Source organism: Culex quinquefasciatus, chromosome 1 (genome assembly GCF_015732765.1).
Source record: "Culex quinquefasciatus strain JHB chromosome 1, VPISU_Cqui_1.0_pri_paternal, whole genome shotgun sequence".
NCBI lineage: Eukaryota > Metazoa > Arthropoda > Insecta > Diptera > Culicidae > Culex > Culex quinquefasciatus.
Genome location: NC_051861.1, coordinates 112577837 through 112600588, shown reverse-complemented (window position 1 = coordinate 112600588; position 22752 = coordinate 112577837). Strand labels below are relative to the sequence as shown.

The 22752-nt window shown below is 36.5% G+C and overlaps 1 protein-coding gene across 6 annotated transcripts in view; it reads left to right on the top strand.

The window, feature by feature from the left end:
• Positions 1-22752, top strand: part of LOC6044762 (protein bric-a-brac 1) — a 44709-nt gene that overhangs the window by 8044 nt on the left and 13913 nt on the right. For all 6 annotated transcript variants that reach the window (XM_038266769.1, XM_038266768.1, XM_038266766.1 and 3 more), the window contains exon 3: positions 19110-19168. The gene's annotated coding sequence lies outside the window, so the exon portion shown is untranslated. The remainder of the gene's footprint in view (positions 1-19109; positions 19169-22752) is intronic.

Here is a 22752-nt window from a genome sequence, read left to right as displayed (position 1 = left end):
CAATTTGTACTTATTTATTTGAAACAATCTTTTTCAGCAAAACTCAGCAAATTTCAGCAACTTTATTAATTTTAATTGTATAAACTTTCTAAACGATCAATTTTGTTCAAATTGTAATCATCAGAAATCGCAGAAAAAGCGTCAATTTGCCCACTTTTTCCCTCTCCAATCATCCAAGAGCGTTGTTTGCGACGTAATTTTCAGAATTCATAATGCTGCTCGTTTAGCTATAATTACAAATTCAGTACTTCCACAACAAAAAACCTCTCACCAGCGGAGATCCAAAGTGGCTCCAGCAGCATCACCGGGGCAAAATCGTTGTTGCAAAAACCTTGGAATCTTACCGGAGAATTACTAGACCCCCTCCCTCCTTCAAACCCCTCCCCCACACCTTAAGTCGATTTAACCGTTCGGCACGACTAGTTTTAGTTCTAGCAAAAACATTAAGTTAGACACATTTTTCCCACCTCCTCCTCCTCCGGAGGAGGCTTGTTCTGCCTTCTCTGTCTCTAAACCAAATGGCTTCACGGAAAACCGGGCTTCAAGGGCTCGCTGAGTCAACAAAGGCAATACACATTTTTTTTCTACTACAAGCCCGAGAGAATTCAAATGAAAATAGCACTCTCGAAAAACCTGTTTTTTGTGCGGTGGAGAGGCAATTTCGCGAAATAGGTGTGCTGTGAGGGAAATATAATGGCGAAATTAAAGTTTGCTGAAAAAACAGCAAAAAAAAAAGATTTTGCTGATAAAGTTTAGACCAAAAAGAAGTTTGCTGAAAATGCAATTTGACAGTTTGCTGAAACTGAATGTTGGCTGAGTAAACAAAAACACCAAATAACTTTGCTAAAAAAAGTAATTAAAAATTTGCTGAAAAATTCTTCAAGTCAAAAAAGTTTGCTGAAAACTTTAAAAATTCAGCAAAAAGAACGCTCAATCCGGAATCGCACCAGGGGTGGAAGCTGGAAAAGCCACCAACGCCAAGTTTAAGCGAGTGTGTTTCCCCTCGCTCCCCCCACCTCAACCTCCCGCAATCTTCTCTCATTGCACAACCGCCGCCGCGATTATTTATTCTTAGCCTTTAAATCAGCGGATTTGTAGTACGTACGCGATCTCCACCGCACACACAAAAAAAAACCTATTTATTCTGAAGGTTAACCTAGAGCCGGCCACCCGCCGCCGCCACCGCTAGACCTCCGAGAGATAGAGAGAGACTTTAAACCGCAGCCTCCCACTTTACTTTAAGGGGGGGGGGGTAACCCTCAAGTGACTTGGGGGAAAACTCTTAAGAAATTTCAAGTATTAACGTATCACAGGAAAGAGTAGTCCTACGTCAAAGTAATTTGTTTCGCAAAACTTAAATAAAAACTTCATATCAACAAAAACAAATTTCCAAGAATTAACTGATTCAGTACCTCCAAAAATATCATTTCTCTACAAGTCAAAAACATTATTCATAATCAGTATAAAAAAATACATGTGCAAGATGTAGTCCTACGTCAAGTTAAACACTGAAAAAAATTCCCCGCTAGAAAAAATAAATATGTTGTTTTTTTTCTCTAAACTGGTTCCGGTTGAATCAGTAAAACATTTTAAATAGTAAGGATTCAAAATAAACCTGAAAAGTAGTCCAACGTCAAATTTTTTGTTTAAAAATCAATCCAATTTATTTTCGAAACATTTTTGGTCCATAATTCCGTCAGTCAAAAAAATATTTTATATCAATCAGAAGACAACTTAGTTCAAGATGCAGTCCTACTTCAATTTTATTTCTAGCAGCAAACTGCACTAGAAAGTTATGAAATTTGTAGTTTTGCCTCAAGTAATTTCTCTTTTCACATTGGTTGTCATTTTATACTGTAATAAAAAATTACTTGATGTCATTAGGATCAAAATCAAAATCAAACAGTAGTCCTACGTCATTTTTTATGACTTAAAATATGTTTTTCTGATAATTTCAACAAACATTACAAACGGCTCTGTTTTCACATTGTGCATGTTTTGTTTGTTATCGAAAACTTAATTTTAAAATCGGTTGTTCTATCAGCAATTAAGTGAGTAATCCTACGTCAAATTTTTAGTAAGCGAAAATTCAACTAAAAAGCACGTTTTCATTTATTTCTTTTAGTTTTATTAAACATATTTCATAGTAGTCTTTTAGGCTGAATATTAAGCATATTTTATTGTTTTTTTTTTTATTATTTTTCTCCAAAAGTAGTCCTACGTCAAAAGTTTATATTAAAAATCAACTTGAAATGGACTCCACTTTTGTTAATTTAAAAAAAATGTAAAATCAATTCAGTACTTTGCAAAACGTGATTTTTCTTGTAATCTTACTTTATTTAAAATAATTTGAAAAAATGTAACCGTGTAAACATTAGTTCGAGTTGTTCCTGCAAACTGCATAAAATATTTTTTTATAATTTTGAAGTTTTTGCATTTTTTTAAATTTATATTTATTTCTTGAATAAATTAAAAATAATGTACCGTAAAAAATTCTTTAAAAATTAAAAAAACGCCGAAAAAGATTTACCAAAACTTTTCTTAAAATTCATGTTTGTTAAACATTTATTATCTTAAATTTGAATTTTCTGACAAAAATGAACTAAAACATTTAATGTTTGTTAAAAAAATAGTTTTTTAAACAATTTGAAAGCTTAGGTAATTTTTAATTTTTAAACAATTTGAAAGTTTTGTTAAAAAAAATTTCGGCAAGTGTTTGAAATTGTACTTTTCATCACTTTAGTTTTAATGAAAAAATCAGCAAAAACTTCTTTTGTTTTTAATAAATTCTAAATTACTCAAATAATTAGCTGGTTTTTTTAACCAAACTAAAATGTAATGAAAAGTATAATTTCAAAGGCGTGCTAAAAAGGTTTTTGAAAATAAGTTTGCTTGAAAAAACATAATATAAAACTATGTCTTTTCAAAATCATGACGAAAAAAATTAAGTTTTCTTAACCCATTTTTACTAAATTAAAGCCTTATTTAACTATTTTCGCTGGAAAACTATTTAAGTATTTAGGTAAACTTTTTTTCAAGTAAATACTAACATTTAACTATAAAATGCAAAATCATTTTTTGCTGAAAAATGTCTTGCAAAATATATTGTTTAATGAAAAAATATTCAAAATCTGATTAATACTAAAGCAAAACAATTTATTTATTTTAAAATTCTAAAAAATGTCTTTGCTGAATATTCAACTACAATTCAATTTTGCTAAGAATCAAAGTTTGCTGAAAAATAATACAATTGCCTGTCAAAAATTTGCAGAAAATCAAAATTACAAAATCAAATGTTTACTGACAAATAAAAATTAAAGTTAAGTTGGCTGAAAAATAAAACTTTTATTTACCCTGAAATTTGCATATAAAACTGCAATTTGCTTGAAATCATCACTGCAAAAATCATGTTAGCTGAAATCATATTTGATAAATCAAGTTTGCTGAAAAATTATGTTTGCTGGAAATTATAAAATTATACTTTTTTTGCCAAACAAAAAGTGCCTAGTTAAACTGAAGTTTGCTAAAAACCGTCACTGAAATTTTTGAGTTTGCAGAAAATCAAATAAAAAAAAAACAAATTTGCTGAAAAAATAAATATAAAAATCAAGTTTGCTGATAATTATACTTTTTTGCCAAAAAGTTTGCTGAAAAATAATACATTTTTTTCCTTAAAATTTGCTTATGAAACTGCAGTTTGCTTTGAAGCATCACTGCGAAAATCATGTTGGTTGAAAATCAGATTTGATAACTCAAGTTTGCTGAAAAATTAAATTAAAAAAATAAGTTTACTGAAAATTATACTTTTTTGCCGAAAATCCTGTTAATAAAACTAGAGCTTGCACTGCAAATTCAAGTTTGCTGAAAATCAAAATAAAAAAGAAGGTTTGCTGAACAATAAAATCTAAAAATCTAATTGCCAGAAAATTCTACTTTAATTGCTCGAAATCCTGCTAATAAAACTAAAGTTAGCTATAAATCAGCACACCAAATTTCAAGTTTGCTGAAAATCCAATTTTAAAAAGCAAAGTTGCTGGATTTTTTTTTTGCCGAAAGTTTGCTAAAAAAGCATCACTGAAAATTTCAAGTTTGCTGGAAATTAAACTACAAAATCAGGTTTGCTGAAAATTATACTTTTTTGGCAAAAATCCTGCTAATAAAAAAGAAGTTTTCTGACAATCTAAATCCTATAACAAAGTTTACTAAAAAAAAATATTAAAAGTTCAAGTTTGCTGAAAAATAAAACCTTTTTTGCCAAAAATCCTGCTACTGAAACTGCTGTTTGCTGAAAACTCATCACTGAAATTTTCATGTTTGCTGAAAATGAAATTTAAAAAAATCAAGTTTGCTGAAAAATAAAATCGAAAAATCAGGTTTTCTGAAAATTTAACAATTTGTTTTGCCAAAATTCTGCCAACAAAACTAGAGTTGGCTTAAAAGCATCAATGCAAATTTCTAATTGGATGAAAATCAAAATAAATAAATTACCAGTTTGCTGAGAAATAAACTTGAAAAATAAAAAAATCAGTTGAAAACAAGGTGGAAACAATGTTTGCCGAAAAACTGGCTGAAAAACAAAAGTTTGCTGAAAATCTTAACTTAAAAATGCTACATTATTGAAATTATCAAACTACACTGAGAAACATTGTCTAACCCAAACTCAATCAGCTGCGTGAAATTTTAAAAGCTTTCCACCAAAAAAAGCTCCCTCTCATCTGACATCCAAGGGTTAACACCGCTTCTCCACTCTCTTGTTCTGCTAGTTGCTCGCTCGAAACCCTCTGTTGCATGTAAGAAAAGACGGAAAAAAGCTGTGAAAACGAGAGGAAAAAAATCAATGTAATTTTGTTTTTCTCTTCCCCGTTTTGCTAGTAACCCCCCCCCCCCTCCCCCCTTCCCCATCAAGACCACTATTCTTTTCTCGCTGGGTTTTGCTTGTTTATTAAAATTATTCTTTTCTAGGCAAGGTTTTTTTTGCGCGCAAACGGTGTGTACCTGGGGAACTACCCCCCCCCCCCTCCTTCTCCACTTTCTGTCAGAATTAATGGGATGGATAAGGGGGGGGAGGAGGTTGTCGGTACCCCATCTCGCATGATTGCAATTGCATGCCACCTTTATTATTATTTTCTATACTTCTACTGAACTTGAGATGGTTGGGGGGAGGGGGGGGAGGGAAGGTTTGGAGAGCGGGGGTCGGCCAGTAATGCAGTCATGAAAAAGAGTTGAGAGAGAGAGAGGGAGGAAAAAAATCGAACAAATATATAAATATACACAACTTTGGGGCTAGGCCCCTTTTGGGGGGAGGGTGGAGCAAGCGGGGAACTCGTTTTAGTTCCTCGTTTTAACGGTTGGAAATAAAAATGCATCATGTGGGATCGGGACGGTGCAGGCCGCTTTTTTTCCTTGTTTCAATAGTTGAAACGATTTATTCTGGCCGGCGGTGGCATGCAACAGGATGTCAGCGTTCTGAGCGTGGTTTTGCTGAAGTTTTGAAAAGAAAATGAAATAAATTTGAAGGTTCGTCGCTTGATGAAATCGTTTTGCTTAAATGCGCAAAATCGAAGTTTGCTGAAAAAAAATCTTGCGAAATTTATGTTTTCTAAAAAAGATAATTCTTTAATTGATGTTTGCTGAAAATTTTGCAAAAAAAAATTGTTTGTCAAAGTTTGCTGAAAAATTTACCATCGGAACAGAAGTTTGCTGAAAATGTTATTTGTCAATTCTAGTTTGCTGAAAATTTTGAAACTTCAAAATGAGTCAACAAATATGTGAAAATAAAATTGTGACCCATTATTTTTATCTCGCAAGAGTCAAGGATTCGAAAAAATCACATTTTTCCGCAATTTTAATCAAGCTTCTTCCAAGCTTTAAAATTTAATCAACTTCTCGCCCAACCTAAGTCAAAACTTTTGCTCAGTAATTTTCCATCTTTTGTGATTTCCTCTCTCTCTCGTTTCTCAAGATGTGTGTGCTTTTTCTTCGTTGTGTGTACTTTTTGTTGCTGCCATTACCTCGACTATACAATTCCCCTCACCCCCTCTCCGGCAATGCCCTCATCCCTTAACATCGTTCGTTTTTTTTCTAGCTAGACTCTTTTTCGCTGGCCTTTTTGTGTAGTTCGAATGCAATTTTGCTTCCCACCACCGACCTACAACCCGTCCCACCCCCACCCCCTTTGAAAACTGCATTCAAGCTGCTGCTGCAACAGGCTCTCCTACACTTTTTTTTCTCCTCGCGATGATGTTGATGATGATGGCTTTCTGGTGGAAGGCGGAAAAACTACTTGTTAAAGTTCCAGCCAGCTAAAATCTACCACAGCAACAACTTTGCTGAAAAGCTTGGCGGGGAAGTGCATTTGTGTGGGGTTTTGGGGTGGTTAAGAGCTTTTTTAAAAATAAAACATTTTTTTAAGAGAATTTACAGAGTTTGCTCATTTTGAGCAAAACACAGAAAACATTTTTTCTATTGATTTCTTCATATTTTTTTTTTTGTTAAAATCATTAAACAGTTAGCGGAGTTTTTTATTTTCCGCAAAACTCAGCAAATTTTGTTTTTTATTCTGCTTTTTACAACAGTATCAATAATTTTGCTGATTTCAATGAAAAATCGACAAAACAGAAACAAAGCCAGTTAAATCACGTTTGTGGTTACTGCGATTTTTCAAAAGAATTTATAGAGTTTGCTCATTTTGAGCAAAACTCAGCAGACAAAGTATGCTATCGTTTTCATACCAAAGGAATAATTTTTGCTAAAATCTTTAAAATAATTGTTGAAGGAAAAATTAAAGCAACGTTTCCAATAATTTGCTAAGTTTGTCAACTTTCAGCAAAACTCAGCAAACTATGTTTTTTATCTTGATTTTTGCAAAATTATCAATAATTTTTCTGAATGCGATGCAAAACGGAAACATAAACCAGTTAAACCACCTCAGCACAAAAAAGGAGAATTTTAAAAGTATTTACAGAGTTTGTTCAGCAAAACTCAGCAAACTATGTTTCATCGTACTTTATACTTTGGTAAATTCTGTGATAAATGTGCAAAACATAAATATAAACCAGTTAAATAACTTCAGCCCAAAAATGCAAGTTTTGAACAAAATGAAAGGTGTTTGCTCATTTTGAGCAAAACTTAACAATTATTTTTTTCTATCTTTTTCCTTAAAAAAATATTCAGAAGAACATTTTACAAGAATTAAAGCAACGCTTCAAAGGACTATGTTTTTCATTGTGGTTTATGCAAAAGTATCCATATTTTTGCTGAATTAAGTGAAAAATTGAAAAAACGTAAATGATAATCTGTTAAACACTTCAGCCCAAAAATAGTTTATTTTCAAAGAATTTACAGAGTTTGCACATTTGGAGCAAATTAGCAAATAATGTTTTCTAGAGTTTGCTTTAAAAAACGATTTTTTGCGGAAATCGAAAAAAGTATTTTGTAGGAAAAATTAATGTAACGTTTAAAACAATTTCTGGATTTATTTATTCTGTTAACTCAGCAAACAATTTTCAATTGTGATTTTTGAATGAATGATTTTGATGAATTCAATGAAAAATCGGCCAAACATTTAACCACTGAAATACATTTCAGCACAGAAAAATACAATTTGGGATTTTTTAAAAGAATTTATGGAGTTTGCTCAGTTTGGGCAAAACTCAGCAAACATTGTTTTCTATCGGTTTCTTAATGTAAACAACAACTTTTTAAGAGATAATGGATAATATATTTTTTTCAGAGAATTCGTGAAGTTTGTAAATTTCAGCAAAACTCAGCAAACTTTCAGCACAAAATAAAAAAATTTCAAAGAATTTGCGAAGTTTGCTAATTTTGAACAAAATTTTACAAACAATGTTTTCTATCGTTTACATAAGAAAGTCTTAGTCAATTCTTCTAAAATCATTCAAAAGAAACTTTCAAGAAGAATAAAATCAACTGTTCAGAGAATTTGCGGAGTTTGTTCGTTTTCAGCAAAACTCAGCAAATTATATTTTCATTCATGCTTTTTACAAAAGTATAAATATTTATGCGGATAATTGCCAAAACGGAAACAACAATCAAATGGTAACACACTTCCGCAAAACTCGGCCAACTTTTGCTCAGAACACATCTCGAACCACCCCAAATGCTAGACTCCAGGCATCGATTTCTTTACAAAAACATCAACTTTTTAAGAGATAATGGATAAACTCATCTTTCCATATAATTTGTCAAGTTTATAAATTTCAGCAAAACTCAGCAAACTTTGTTTTCCATCTTGTTTTATGCGATAAAAAATCAATATTTTTTGCAAGATTGATTCAAAAATAGGCAAAACGTAATTGTGTATCTGATAAATCATTTCAGCACAGAAAAAAATATTTTTTCAAAGAATTTTTGGAGTTTGCTAATTTTGAGCAACAATGACAAACAATGTTATCTATCGTTTACTTAAGAAAGTCTCAGTCAATTTTTCTAAAATCATTCAAAAGAACTTTTAAGATGAAAAAAAAAATCAACTGTTCAGAGAATTTGCGGAGTTTGTTCGTTTTCAGCAAAACTCAACAAACTCGTAAAATTAGCAAAACGGAAAGTTAGTGAATCACTTCCTCAAAACTCGGCAAACTTTTGCTCAGAGCACACCTCGCACCACCCTCAAACCTAGACTCCACGTGAATGCAAGGGGAAACCCACTCGATGATGCTTCGCGCGCTGAAGTTCAATTTCGTTCCTTTTTGCGCTTTATTTTGCTTGTTTTTCGCGTCCGTTCTTGACGAGCTTTTTTTTTTCTTTCCTCAACCGTTGCCGTTTTCCTATTTCGATTGTGTTTTGTTTTTCTTCGTTTTTTTTTTTTTCGTTCTCTCTTTTTATCGCGAGCGATGAGATTCGCGCGATAGAATTCATGATGAGAATTGTTGCATGTTGCAAAAAAGAAGTTGTTTTTATGGCTAGAAAAAAATCGGGGAAAAACTCAGAGGTCATCGCATTGATGATGATGATGATGATGGCGAGAGATGTGCTTACAGAGAAAATCAGTTAATATTCATTAATTTAAATTATTCGGCTCTTATCGCGCCCATCTGGCTAGAGGAGGTGGTCTGTCTCACTCTTCCTAGTACTGGAGGCAATTTAATAAATAACTAATTTAGATTGAATCGATGCAATCAGAACCCGTTATTGCGGTGAGACTTTTTTTGCTCAATTGAAATTGCTCACTGAACATGCTTTGGTAGTGATTTGAAATGATGTTGTTGAAAGAATTTTGTTGAAAAGTTACTTCGATTGCAAAACAAAACACACATTTTTTTGCCAAAATGAGACAAATCGAACCATTCGCCACAGTGAGACAGATTGTATGAGACAAAATCGAAGTTTCTACCAAATTGAGACAGACATAATGAGACAACCCGAAGCATTGGCCAATGTGAGACAGATTGTATGAGACAAAATCAAAGTTTCTAACAAATTGAGACAGATGTTATGAGACAACCCGAAGCCTTGACCAGTGGGACAGAATTTTTTTAACAAGGTGAGACGGATTCTATGAGACGAACTCAAACTTTTTCCAAGTTTACCAAATTGAACAGAAATGATGAGACAACCTTAGCATCAATTGGGACAAACAGTATGAGACAAAACGAATCTTTGACCATAGTGAGGCAAATCAAACCATTTAAAAATAAAACATTGAGGCTTTAAATTGTTACACGAAAACATTTGTTGACCAAGGTGGGACAGCCTGTGAAACAAAGAGTTTGATAAACATTTTAGGAAAGTTTCCATGACAAACGAATCAAATGTTTTCAAGTGCACTTGCTATCGCGTCCATGATTCACTTTTTCAGCAAATTTATTCTACTTATCAAATTTAGTATGCAGTCCGAGACAGCGAAAACTTCCCCGACGTCGTCTCGTTTCACGTTCTTTCCCAAAAACAGCTGATTCACGCAAATTTTCTCTCTCACTCTCTCACCCGCTCACCCCCTTCACACTCGTTGCCGAAAATTGGTGAGCAAATTTGCGTACTCGCGCGGTCTATTCAGCAGCACGCGACTCTCATCACAGCCTACTGAGCGGCGACGAAGAAGAGGGTGAGAGAGAGGGAGGAGAACGCGGATTAATCATCAACTGGTTCGCCGGTTCATCTCTCGCGAGGAGTGAGGAAAACGGAGTGAGGGGAGCAGGCCGTCGAAAACAAAACAACCTCTTGTTGAATGCTTCTCACTCACTCACTCGCAGGCCGGTTATCTCCTCTCCATCGCGTTGGGGAGCACGTTTCTGCTCGATTTTTGGGGGTTATTCCGTGCACGTGATCGGCGCCGAAACCGGTACGCGTGTGTGTGTGCGTTATTATGTTGGCTTGTCAAAGCCGGGCATCAGCTGTTGCAGTCAGTCAGCTGACGTTTGGCTACTTTGTGCGGTGAAAACGGCTTGGAAATGTGCGTGAAAAGTGTATAAAAATTAATTAATTTTAGGTTAGGTGAATTTTGAAAAGAGAGGTGTGTCCTAACCCTCGGTCACTTGAGCTGTCAAACTGTCAAACTGATTTTTTTTTAAGAAATTAAAGTGTCTTTCCCCCCGCACCCTAATCACATCTGTCAAACTGACATCAAAAGTTGTCAATTTGGCAGATCCGATTAGAGTGCGAGGGGTACGACACTTTAACATTAGAATTATAGATTTTTTCAAATCTGTTAGAATAAAACAGAATTGTTGAGCAGTTTTAAACAGTATTCACTCAAACTAGACCAAACTAGTTTTTTTCGTCGAGCAGAGTCGCGTCGCGACAGCAGCCACCAGCAAACAGGAATAATAAAAACGAGAAAAACGGAAAAGTACCTTCAACTTCGGAAAAAAAGACAAAAAACTCCATCCAAGTACATAGTGTCCATTAAAATAAATCAAGAAGAGCGAACACAAAAAAAAATAATGATAAAAAACATATCCGCGCACCCCTCGCGTGCTTCCCTCACTCTTTTCCCCAAGCATTCAAATCGCTCACAAATGTCAGTCAGAATCAACACTAAAACTAGCGTCGGATTGCGCTAGTGTGCCGCTTGGCGGCGCTGCTGCACCCGTGTACATAGAGCGTTTTTACCTCCCTTTTCAACACCGCACATAGAAAATACTTTTTTGCGATCCTAGTTCTGGCGTTCGGGGTCTCTCCGCCGTTTTTTTTTTCTTGCCTCCTCGAAATGGAACTATACTTTCCATGTCCTCATTTATTTCAGTGTGTGTGCGTCGTTTTTGCTTCGCATGTCACTCGCAATCGGGGCGCCCCTCGTCAGCTGCGCGCAGCGCACTCTGTGGGCACAAAATAAATTTAATAAATAGCGGAGGACGACTGTCAAAGAAATTTTCCCCGTTCGCGTCCACCTTCGGTGGACCCCTCGTCGCGACATGCAAAAAAAAAGGTTTAATCTTCTTTTTTTCGCTCTTCTCCTTGGCCGAACCTTCTCTCCCTCTTTTTTCCGATCTTTCCTTTTGTTGCCTCTCTCTTGCACTCTCGTCTATGCACGTTGGAGCAGTATTTTTCAATTACAATGAATTATTTATTTCGACGCAAACCCCTCGCGCCCTCCTCTCGCGAGGAGCTTTTTTTCGCTACGCACACTTTGGGTACGCTCCCTTCAGCGTGCATAGTTTTGTTTTGTTTACTCTGTTGCACCCGTCTTCGCTCGCGGGGTCGCCTAGCAATCGTTCGTCTCCATTTGGTGCACGCTGAAAAAAAAAATCTTGATTGGAACTGTCAAATTCACTGAAGAAAAATTTGACAGCATTTTCACAACCGTAATTCAACGAACTGTCAAACTGACAGCTGTCAAAATGTCTAATTTTTTGCAACTGTGCACGCTGCACCAAGCTTAACCATTTTTTTTGTTCTCTCCCAACCCGTCAACAGTTTAATACTTTTGCATGTTGTTTTTTTCTCGCTTTGCAGTTCTCATTGCCATTTTCAACGACGACGAAGCTTCAAAGTCTCGCGCGCGCGGTGTGTTTAGTTTTTCTATGCACTAGACTTTTTTTTCCTAGCCCCAACTTAAGGTTATGTTCGCGAGCGAGCGAGCGATGCCCGAGGTTGTGGTGGAGTTTTGTAGCAAAAGCCAGCCCAGAAATATGGGACGAACATTTTATTTAAATTGTTGAGGGGTGTAGTGTAAAGTATTGAAGCTTTGAGTTTTTTGCGTGGTTTTTTGTTCGTTGAGGTTAGAATCCATTATGGGAATGAGCGCGAGGTGGGTAATGTGATTGGAAATTGACCCCAATTTGTTAAACGTTCTCAAATTGGTTTTATTTTAAAATTAAATCCTACTTAAGACATCTCCACCGCTTTGCTAACTTCTGATTCAAAGGAATTGACCAAATTTGACAGTTAAGGGCATTTCCACCGCATCGCACTGTGTTTAGAGGTGCTTACTTAGAGCATCTCCACTGCTTCTCAGGTTCTTAATTGGCTTAATTGAAATTTTGCTACATTCTTCTTTTGCCACCGCTCCTGATTACGACACTTTAGTTTGACCATGTGTGAACGAAAAAAAATGAAAACTAAGGGCATCTCAACCTCGGGTATCATTTGAACTCAAAACTGAATAATTGAACAAATCAATTTATATTCAAAACCACATTCCATTTTCCTATTTAGGTCATCTCCACTGCTTCGCTTTTGGTAGTTCTGAAGAAAAGTCAACTAAGGGCATCTCCACCGCACTTAACTTGAATGTTTCATAAGCTTACTAAGGGCATCTCGACTTCTTAGTCTTCTGGGCATAAAAAAAAACCAAAAAATTTCATTAAGAGCATCTCCATCGCACCCAATTCAAAATACTTTTTTGGATACTTTTACAACTCAGGGCATCTCCACCGCAAGTGTAATTCTAATTCAAAATAGTATAACATTCTCCACTTCTTTATCTTCTGGTCATAAAGATAGCAAAAAATGGTCCTTAAGGGCATTTTATATAGCACCTAATTCAAAAGTGCGATTCAAAATACTTTTTTGGATAGTTATACAACTTAGGGTATCCCACCGTCAGTGTAATTCTAAATCAAAATAGTATAACATTCTCCACTTCTTCATCTTCTGGTCATAAATGTTGCAAAAAATGGTCCTTAAGGGCATTTTATATCGCACCTAATTCAAAAGTGCGATTCAAAATACTTTTTTGGATACGTATACAACTTAGGGTATCCCACCGTCAGTGTAATTCTAAATCAAAATAGTATAACATTCTCCACTTCTTCATCTTCTGGTCATAAATGTTGCAAAAAATGGTCCTTAAGGGCATTTTATATCGCACCTAATTCAAAAGTGCGATTCAAAATACTTTTTTGGATACGTATACAACTTAGGGTATCCCACCGCCAGTGTAGTTCTAAATCAAAATAGTATAACATTCTCCACTTCTTCATCTTCTGGTCAAAAAATTGTCACTAAGGGTACCACCACCGCACCTTATTCAAAAGTGCAATTTGAAATACTTTTTTTGATACTTATACAACTGAGAGCATTTCCACCGAAAGTGTTATTCTAGATTCAAATAGGATAACATTCTCCACTTCTTCATCTTCTGGTCATAAATATAGCAAAAAATGGTCACTAAGGGTATCTCCACCGCACCTAATTCAAAACCAAAATAGTATAACATTAAAAACCAAAATTGCTTTATAATTTTATTGAAGTGCACTACGCACGTAAAAAGTGACAACTTGACAACTTAGGGCATCTCCACCGTGGGTATAATATGGATTCAAAATTGGTCAATATCAGGAATTAATTTGTACTTGAAATCACATTTCAACAGCTTACTTAGGACCACTTCTTCGTCTATTCTGGTCTTAAGATAGTAAAAAATTGGTCATTAAGGGCATCTCCACCGCACCTAATTTTAAACTGCGATCCAAAAACCTGATTTGAAATGCTTTTACAACTTAGGGCATCTCCACCGAAAGAGTAATTCTAACCCAAAATTGGGAAACACTAAAAATCAATTTACGTTTCAAATAATATTTCACCTCAATTTTCGGGTGACCCGAGGTCACTCAAAATTCGAAAACTCATTTCCTTTTGCTCCGATTTCCCAGATTCCGACCTTCTTCTTAAATTTTAAAACCCCCAACTCTTCATCCCGCAAAAAAAATTCTAATGACAGGGATCATCTTTCGCTCTTTTTTTCGACGTCGGCATGACCTACGGTCGCTCACGTGCCGCCAGGGACCCCAGACAGAGGTCTTAAGAGGTCGACCACATTAGGGGGCCCTCTCTCCCTCCCTCCCCTTAATTACCACCTTCGCGACGGACAATGTGCGTTTGTGCGATTTGCCGCGGCCGCCGCCGTTTTAAACTAAAATAAGATATACCACATTTTAAGGTAGCTAATAGAAACCAAACGAAAAAAAACTGATCGAAGAAGGCCACGGCGGCCATTCTTGGCTACCGCGTTTTTTCTTTTTCGGGACCTTAGGTGTTAAATTATACGGTAGCCACAGGGTCTTAAAAGCCAACTCTCTGGAAGATGCCCTTCTGGTTTTACACCCTAATCGATTCATGCGGATGGCGCCGCCGCGCACCTTCTGTCATAATGACAGTTCTCGCGCGAGCGAGAGTGCTTTCGGCGTTGTTATTGTTTTTTTTTTCGAGAAGCGATTTTTTTTTCGCAAAAAGCTTGACCTACAATAAAACCCCACCGATTGACGCACTTTAATCTTCGGTGTGGACTCACAAAAAGAGTAGGTCCTTTTTTGTTGTGTGTGTGTGCGTGTTTTTTGTTGATGTTTTGAAAGGGGCTTTGAAGACCGGGAGTCGTCGTGAGTCAGCGCGTTTTGCGGGGGATCGATTTCTTCAACCGAAAGTGCTCTTTAAGTTGCAGCTACTTTCGGTAATTAGGGTATATTTTCAAAGGGAAAGGTGAAGATTTGAGGGAACGTGCACGCTGAATGGAGAGTAGATGGTTTGAAGCGTCAGGCGTTGATGGACCTCAAGGTTGGGTTAAATTTATTTGAATTTTGATTAAATTTAGGAAAGTTTAAAATTTTGACAGTTCTTCATACTCAGATGACAGCTTTGAAACTACTCATTTTAGAGTTGATCGTGCAGTTCTTACCCAATTTTGACAGTTCTTAATAATCTTATCGTAAAAAACTGATTTCAGAGTCAGTAAAACTCAGATGACAGTTTTGAAACTACTCATTTTTGAGTTGATCATGTAACATTCAAAATTGAGTTTTATTTTATTTAAGTTTTGATTGACTTCTTACAAGCGTGCAGTTCTTACCCAATTTTGACAGTTCTTTATAATCTTATCGTAAAAAACTGATTTCAGAGTCATTAAAACTCAGATAACATTTTTGAAACTACTCATTTTGAGTTGATCATATAACATTCAGAAATGAGTTTTTTATTAAAGTTTTGATTGACTTCTCACAAGCGTGCAGTTCTTACCCAATTTTGACAGTTCTTTATAATCTTATCGTAAAAAAAAGAATTTCAGAGTCATTAAAACTCAGATAACATTTTTGAAACTACTCATTTTGAGTTGATCATATAACATTCAAATTGAGTTTTATTTTATTGCAGTTTTGATGGACTTCACACAACAGTGCAGTTTTTACCCAATTTTGACAGTGTTTCATAATCTTATCGTAAACAAACTCAGATTTCAGAGACTTTAAATATCATGAACTTTTTGTGGGTGGATTTCACCTAGCCTCAAGAAATCTGAGGAAATATAACTCAACAATAAGTTATTTTGGAGAAGCGTACAAATTGACATTCAAAAATTCTTTTCAATATTTTTGTTTGGGTGCATTCATTTGACATTTCTCACAGATCAACAGACGTAATATTTTGTTTTCAAGCTTTTTATTTGTCTTTTTCGACGAAAAAAGTCAGTTTAGCTATAAAAAAACACAAAAATTAAAACAAATAAAACAATCCAACAAATCGCAGTATAATCCCTCACCCTAATTGCTCGTGGCAACTGTCAAGGTTCGGTCTCGCTGGTTCGGTATATAATAAAAATTATGAAACATTACATTTAAATGTGCCCCCCTCCACCCCCGATCGCCTTCCGCCTTTTTTAATCACTCCAACTAGTTGCTGCAGCTAGCAATAAATATGCGGCTTTTCCATCTAGTATTTGCATCTAAACAACTCTCGCGCGCGCAAATTTTTTGCTTTTTGCTCTCGCTGATTGCAACTGGTTGGGGCCAACCAATACTAGCAAAGCTCGTTTTGAAGGGCACCAATACGATACTGGGTGGTATTTATGGGGTTTTTTTAGCGTGTAATGTTACCAGGAAATCGAGTTTGATGGGGTTTTTTTGTTAGTTTGTATGGTATTTAGAAAAAGTGTGATCATTCCTCTGAAGAAACTTGTCATAGCAAATTATCTTGAATATTTCCATTGGACTCACTTTCAAACATTTTGACATCCCACAACCACTTGAAAGTATTTCGATTTTATAAAGCAAACTAAGTGAGCAAACAGTAAAACTTAATTTAAAATAAGCAAATTTTGACGTTTGGCTCAAAACTCATTTAATAGTACTCAATTTTGGGTAATTTTTGTTTTGAAAATATTTCAAATTGTAAAAATTAAATTCGGATTATTTTAAAGCGCTTTTTTTTGTTTTCTTTTACGACAGTAGGTAGTTACTGATTACACAATTTTGGGTAACTTTTCTTTTAATGATTTGTGAGTACGAAAAAATGGGTTATTTTTTTGTTATTTTGGGTTGCTGTTTATCGTTTTTGTTATGGAGTTGGACAAAAAGTACTGAAATATTGGGTTCTTTTGGCTTTTTTAACACATCGGTTATTTTGATTGAGAGTGTAGTGTGATGTAGTAATATTTTGGTACTATTTACCCTAAATTTAACCTAATTTATTTAGCAAATTATCAACGTTTAGGGCTAATCTTGCTAAATTTACAAGCTCGTAAGCAATTTAAAACGCAAATCGGAGCAAAGCAAATTTGCGACAGCAATAAACCATCTGTCGATTCGATCAGCCACAACAACAACAACAAATCAAATCTATTCAAAATCCACCGACCTTCAGAACTCATGTCAATTTGCTGGTTCCCTTTTTATTGCCGTTCACTCCAACCAAATCGGCATTATCTTCCAAAAGGGGTCATTCATCAATTACGTCATCGACATTCATTTTTTCGACAAATTCAGCAAAATTTACGTCATTTATGAACGCTCCCCCCGTACCAATGCCACACAAAAGTGTACTCGAAAAAAAAATCAATCTCAAGCTGCTCCAAGTAATTCGCCTCTCTTTTTTTTCGGGCTCCCCTCTTTAAATTTAAGTCATTGAAATAAATTGTGTCCGCGCTCGTAAGGCTGTTTTGCGTGAAGCGCAAACTTATGCGCAGACAAAAAAGCTTAACCTCCTCCTCCCCGCTGTTCCAACGCACAAATTTAAGGTTATGTGGCTCCTTTTGGCAAGAGATTTTTTACCTTCCCCAAAATTGACGACTCTTTGACCCAGAAAGGTGCGATGAAGGATATTTTTTGTTTCTCACTTTAGCGTGTATACCCTTTTTGACGTTTGCGCACACACGGTCAGAAATTCTTGGTCGAAGTTTGTGTTTAGAAAACAACACAAAAAAAGTGCGTACCTCGTCGTTTGGACTTTGGTGCGTGTGTGCCACATTGTTTTTGTGTGTTTCGACAGTTTTGTGTTTTTTTGTCGGAAGGTTGTTTGCTGCGTACACGCATAACAAGCCCCCCTCGAAAAAGAGGCTTTTGAAATTGAGCAGCAAAAAAAACTCGCAAATATGGCATTTTTACATGTCAGCAGTGATAGTTTAGAGTTTTTTAAGGCTAATCAACTTTGCGTTCGCTTTTTTTATGGCGAGCTGTCAAATCGCCCGGGCGCGCTCGCGCGCCATAATGGCCGCCTGTCAAACGAAAAACTCGATTAAATTCAGTTGGACTTTTTCTTTCGGGAAAATGAAAATCGATCGCGCTGACAGGGGCGAAATACTTTCCCGAAGGGAAAAACGGTCCGCGTCGGTGGTGGCGGAACGAAAGAAGTCTCCGATGCAAGTTCGGGTTGAAAAAAAATCAAGTACAGGAGTAAAAAAAAGTCAGTCGAGATGGAAGCGCAAAGGGGGAAAAGAAGGATTTTTTTTTACTCTTTATTAAAAATATTTATATCCACATGATGGAGAGAAAATGTGTGGAAATGTGAAAGATTGAAAAAAAATAAGACCCAATCGAAGCGGAGTTCGGGGAGGTTCCGCGGAGGAGGGTGAACACAACTCCTAGGAAAAGATGATTTTTCATTTTATACCATCCTTTTTTTTCGATGCTTCTGCTGCTGCCTCCGGGAAAGAGTTTGGAAAGCGAGGGGTGTCATGATGTCATTAACCTTTTGAAAAGACATTTTATAGCAACATTATTTGTCATCATGGCAACAAATGTCAAACGTTTCTGAAGTTTTAAAAACAAATCTTAGTTTTATAGCAAATCGATTTTGACAAAACTTGTGATTGTTGACAACTTTGACACCTAACTTTTTATAGCAATGAGGTCAAATAATTTGACAGCCAAGTTGGTGGACCCCTCGCCTCACGTGTGGATCTCCCCAGCAAGAACACATTAAAAACCCTGCCAAGAAAAAGAGAGACGAACGGAGACGGGGAAGAAATGCAATGGAAATGGTTATAAAATTGTGCACACTCGCGATGACAGCGCGCGCGAACACAAAAAAACGGTGGGACGAGGGGCTAGACACATGGCGGGGAAAAGGGATTCAACAACGAAAAAAAAAAAGTTCAATTATCTTTAGACGAGCTTTTTCTTGCGCGTCTCTCTTCGGTCGATTCCCGAGCGCTTATTTTTATTTTATATCTCCCTCTTTTTTGCTAGGAAAAAAAACATTCAAATATTTAAGAAAAGAGAAAAATAATTCATCTTCACATTCCTGACCAGCTTTGAAAGCTTCTTCGTTCGATCGTCAGCCCAGCGAAGAAAATTGATTGTGTTTGCTGTCGCGTACCCCCCCGGTCAACAAAGACCGCCTCACATCGAGCCCGATTGGGGTCGTTGTAATTAGATTTGCTCGAAGAATTGTGACCAAAGACACCAGTCATTTACCATAACTTTTGTTTCCTTTTTTTGCAGATTCCCTTGAAATTCGCTACCCGCTGACAAAGTAAATACGCTGCGCATGTGATAATTTGGTAAGTTTGCTATAAAAAAAAGTTGGTGGACCCCTCGCGTCTCCGTCAAACAAATTTTACCAAACAAATCAATTGAAAAGTTTTGAGTTCGTTTCGTTTCTCCTTTTCGAACATTTTCATTTGCCGCAGAAAGTGCTGAGTCAGTTGCTCACACTTTTTTTCTAACCTTCTTAAAACTTGTTTCTTGAGCCGAAAGGTCATCTCTATGAGAGGTTGAGGCTTGTTTTTTCGCTGCCCAGCGCCCCCCAAATTGGAATTTCAAATTTCTGGCCGCTTAATTTCACACCAAATTAGCGGTCTTTTTCGGGAGTTTTGAAAAAAAAGTGATGATTTTATCTGGGGTCAAGTAACCGTACTCTAATTAAGCTTTAATCGATAGATTCTTAGGGTTTTCATCGTGAGCCCCTCGAGAGTTCTACAAAACAAAATTTTCAATTTTAAGTTTGACAGCTGTTTTGTTTACTAACAATAAAAATAAAAACTTTAAAAAATCTGTTCGAAATAAATTTATAGCAGTGGAATTGGTGCACCCCTCGTCACTAAACGTCAATTTTTATGGAAAATTTCAATCAAAACAATTTCAATAGGCCAAAGACAAAATGTAAACAAAAAATCTCATTAATTCACGTCACTTTATTTGCTAAGAAAATCGTCTATATTAGAAATTTTATATCTGCAATGTTTATACACCCTTCGTCACAAAACGTCAAATTTGTCCTTTGCCCTCGAGAATTCTTCAAAATAAGCTTTCAATCTTAAGCGGTGTATGCACTTCGGAAGGAACCGGTCAAGAAAAATTTCAAATGGGCAGCAGCGGCAGCGGAAGCAAGCCAGAGAGGGTGAAGAAAAGCCCCAAGAAAATGCTCCCTCTCCTTTGTTCTGCTGTTCGTAAAGCTGTTTCTTGACCCCTTTCCTTCCGATCTCCATACTAGCCTTTAAGTTTTACAGCTGTTTTGTTTATAGCTGTTCATCGCAATGGAATTGGTGCATCCCTCGTCACTAAACGTCAAATTTTATGGTAAAATTCAGGCAAAACAATGTCTATGTGCTAAAAACGTAATGTAAACAAAAAATTCACGTGATGTTTGTATTTCGAACGAATAACTTGTTCACTCATCGCTTTTGGTCCATTGAAACTGTTAACAATTTAACAGCTGTTTGTATACCAACAAATTAATGGCACTTTTTTGCTACGAAAATGGTCAGTCTTTTAAATTTATAGTAGTGAAGTTGGTACACCCCTCGTTACCCAATAATCACCAAACGTCAAATTTGACAGCTGTCACTTTTTTTAAAGCGAAATTTGTCTTTCTCCAAGTTCGGATCAATAATTCCTCCATATTTTCCCGGGGAGCAAGAAAATCCATTTCCATTTTCTGATCCCCTTGAAATCCCAAAAAAAAGAAACCTTCTTTTTCCTCCGACTTTCCCAGAAGGAAAGCAAAAAAAACATCCGGAACAAGGACGGTCTCCAGAAGCCAACGAAAAAAAAATATCTTGTACATAATATATATTCGAAAACATTAATCATGTCTGCTTCCACACCGTTTTTCCTTCCTAGAGGTCGTGGATGTGTGAGTGCAAAATTTTCCGAAAAGGATATAGCAAAAAATTGGAGCATTTCTTGTTCGTTTTTTGAGACTTGTTGGAAAAAATATCAAAACAAAGGGGGTCTGGTAAAAATTTTGGCATTTTTTTTACGTCATACAAGAAAAAAATGGTTTGACGTCGCCATTATGGCAAATTTGCTATAAACTCGAGCTGTCAAATGATTTTATATTTAGGTTGGAAAAAATATCAAAACCTAAAAGGTCTTCTTAAAATTATGGCACAATTTGTTTCTTCAAACAAAAGCGTCGTTTTTTACGTCAATTTTGCTATAAACTCAAGCTGTCAAAAGATTTTTTTAGGGTGGTCAAATTTGCTCAACTTTTTCGAAAAGGCAAAATTTGCAAACAATCCAATCAAATTTCCTCCTCCAAAATGGATTTTGACTCTCCCCTAAGGACCGCAAAAAAAAGTGAACTTTCTCCTCCTCCGCAAGGATGTGGCGATTCCTTGAAAAACGAAATCAACAGCCCACACAAAAAAAGAAGGAAAAACGTGAAAATCCCAAAGCAACGCTCGTTATTTCCCCACTTTTTTTTTGTTGGTGTTTGTGTGCCAGGAAAAAAGGTAGCAAAAAATAAAATAATGTGCCATAAAAGGAGGGCAAGACTTATCAAAAAAGAAGAAAAAGAGCGAAAAATTCGCCGTCCAGACAAATTACCCACCCCTGGTCGATGGGGTGGGGGGAGGAGAAGAATAATGGAAAATTGGCGAAAAATCAATAAAATTAAGAAACCAGGAGAAAAGAAGGAAAAAAATTACGCCGGCAGGGTGTCTCCGGAGTCGACCCCACGTGGTGACACACATCTTGGAAGCTGTCAAATGCAGCAACCTGCAGATGGCAGTCGCGTTGAGGAGCCACCCTAGCGAAAGTGATAACAACAATACTGATGAAAATCTTCTCGTTATAAACTATTTTATTGAGCTTGTTGTTGACAGAATCGAAGATGGCCATTTTTTATGGCATCGATGCAAAACAAATCTATTATTAGAGAACCGACTCTCACTGAGTTTGACAGCTGTCAAATTTCGCTTGGGATCAACACTTTTGTTTGCAACATTGTTTACATCATACTCAATTATGGCGACATTTCAAGGCAACTTTCTCAACAGAAAAAAAGTATTTTTTAAAAATATTTCAAATTGTGGCAACTCAGCTGTCACAGCCGACAGCTGTCAAGTTCGCGACCTCGTGCGGAACGCTTCCACAGCCTGCTAAGGCTCGCAAACTTGCTCCGCCAAACATAATTGCGCGCGCACTTTTCGGACCTTACACGTGCCCACACTATCTGACCAGAAAACGTGCTCGGCCGTGTTGTTGTTGTTGTTACTTATTTTGATGGATTTGGCTTTTTTTTATTGCGACGCTCTCGCAAGTACTCGCGACGCGTTACATACTTTTTCGGATTACGTAAAAATCGGGTTTTTTTTGTAACCCTGGAATCCTATTTTTCAAATGTTTTCATTTGCGCTGCGCGCAACAATGGCACCCATCTGTCAAACTTGTTTTTTTTTGCCATAATGGCGTGACCTCTCCGCGCGAAAAAAATCGCAGCGCCTACTGCCAACAATGACAGGTCGATTTTTTTTTGCGTCCAGAGGTCAATTTTTTTCCTTCGATAAAAAAGTTAATCGAAAACGGCGCGCCATCTCGCTCGTACTCGTCTGTTGTTGTTGTTGTTGTTTACACCCTTTTCGCGTGGTGGTGCGCGCCGATTGGGCTGAATCATTTTTTGTTTTGGCATTTCGGGGTTTTTACTCCCATGTTTGGCGGTCCGACATCCGTCCTCGACTGCGGTGCGGGCCTGCAAGCAAAACAAGAACCATAAGAAATCGGATATGCAAAGTTTGGCGACGACGTGATTGTCACCTTAATTGAAGGTGGCGAGTTTTGGCGAAGCTGTCAAGTTGCCATAATATGGAGGGGGAGGGGGTTGAGTGTCAACGTGTGCCATAATTGTTGCAAATTTTAAGGG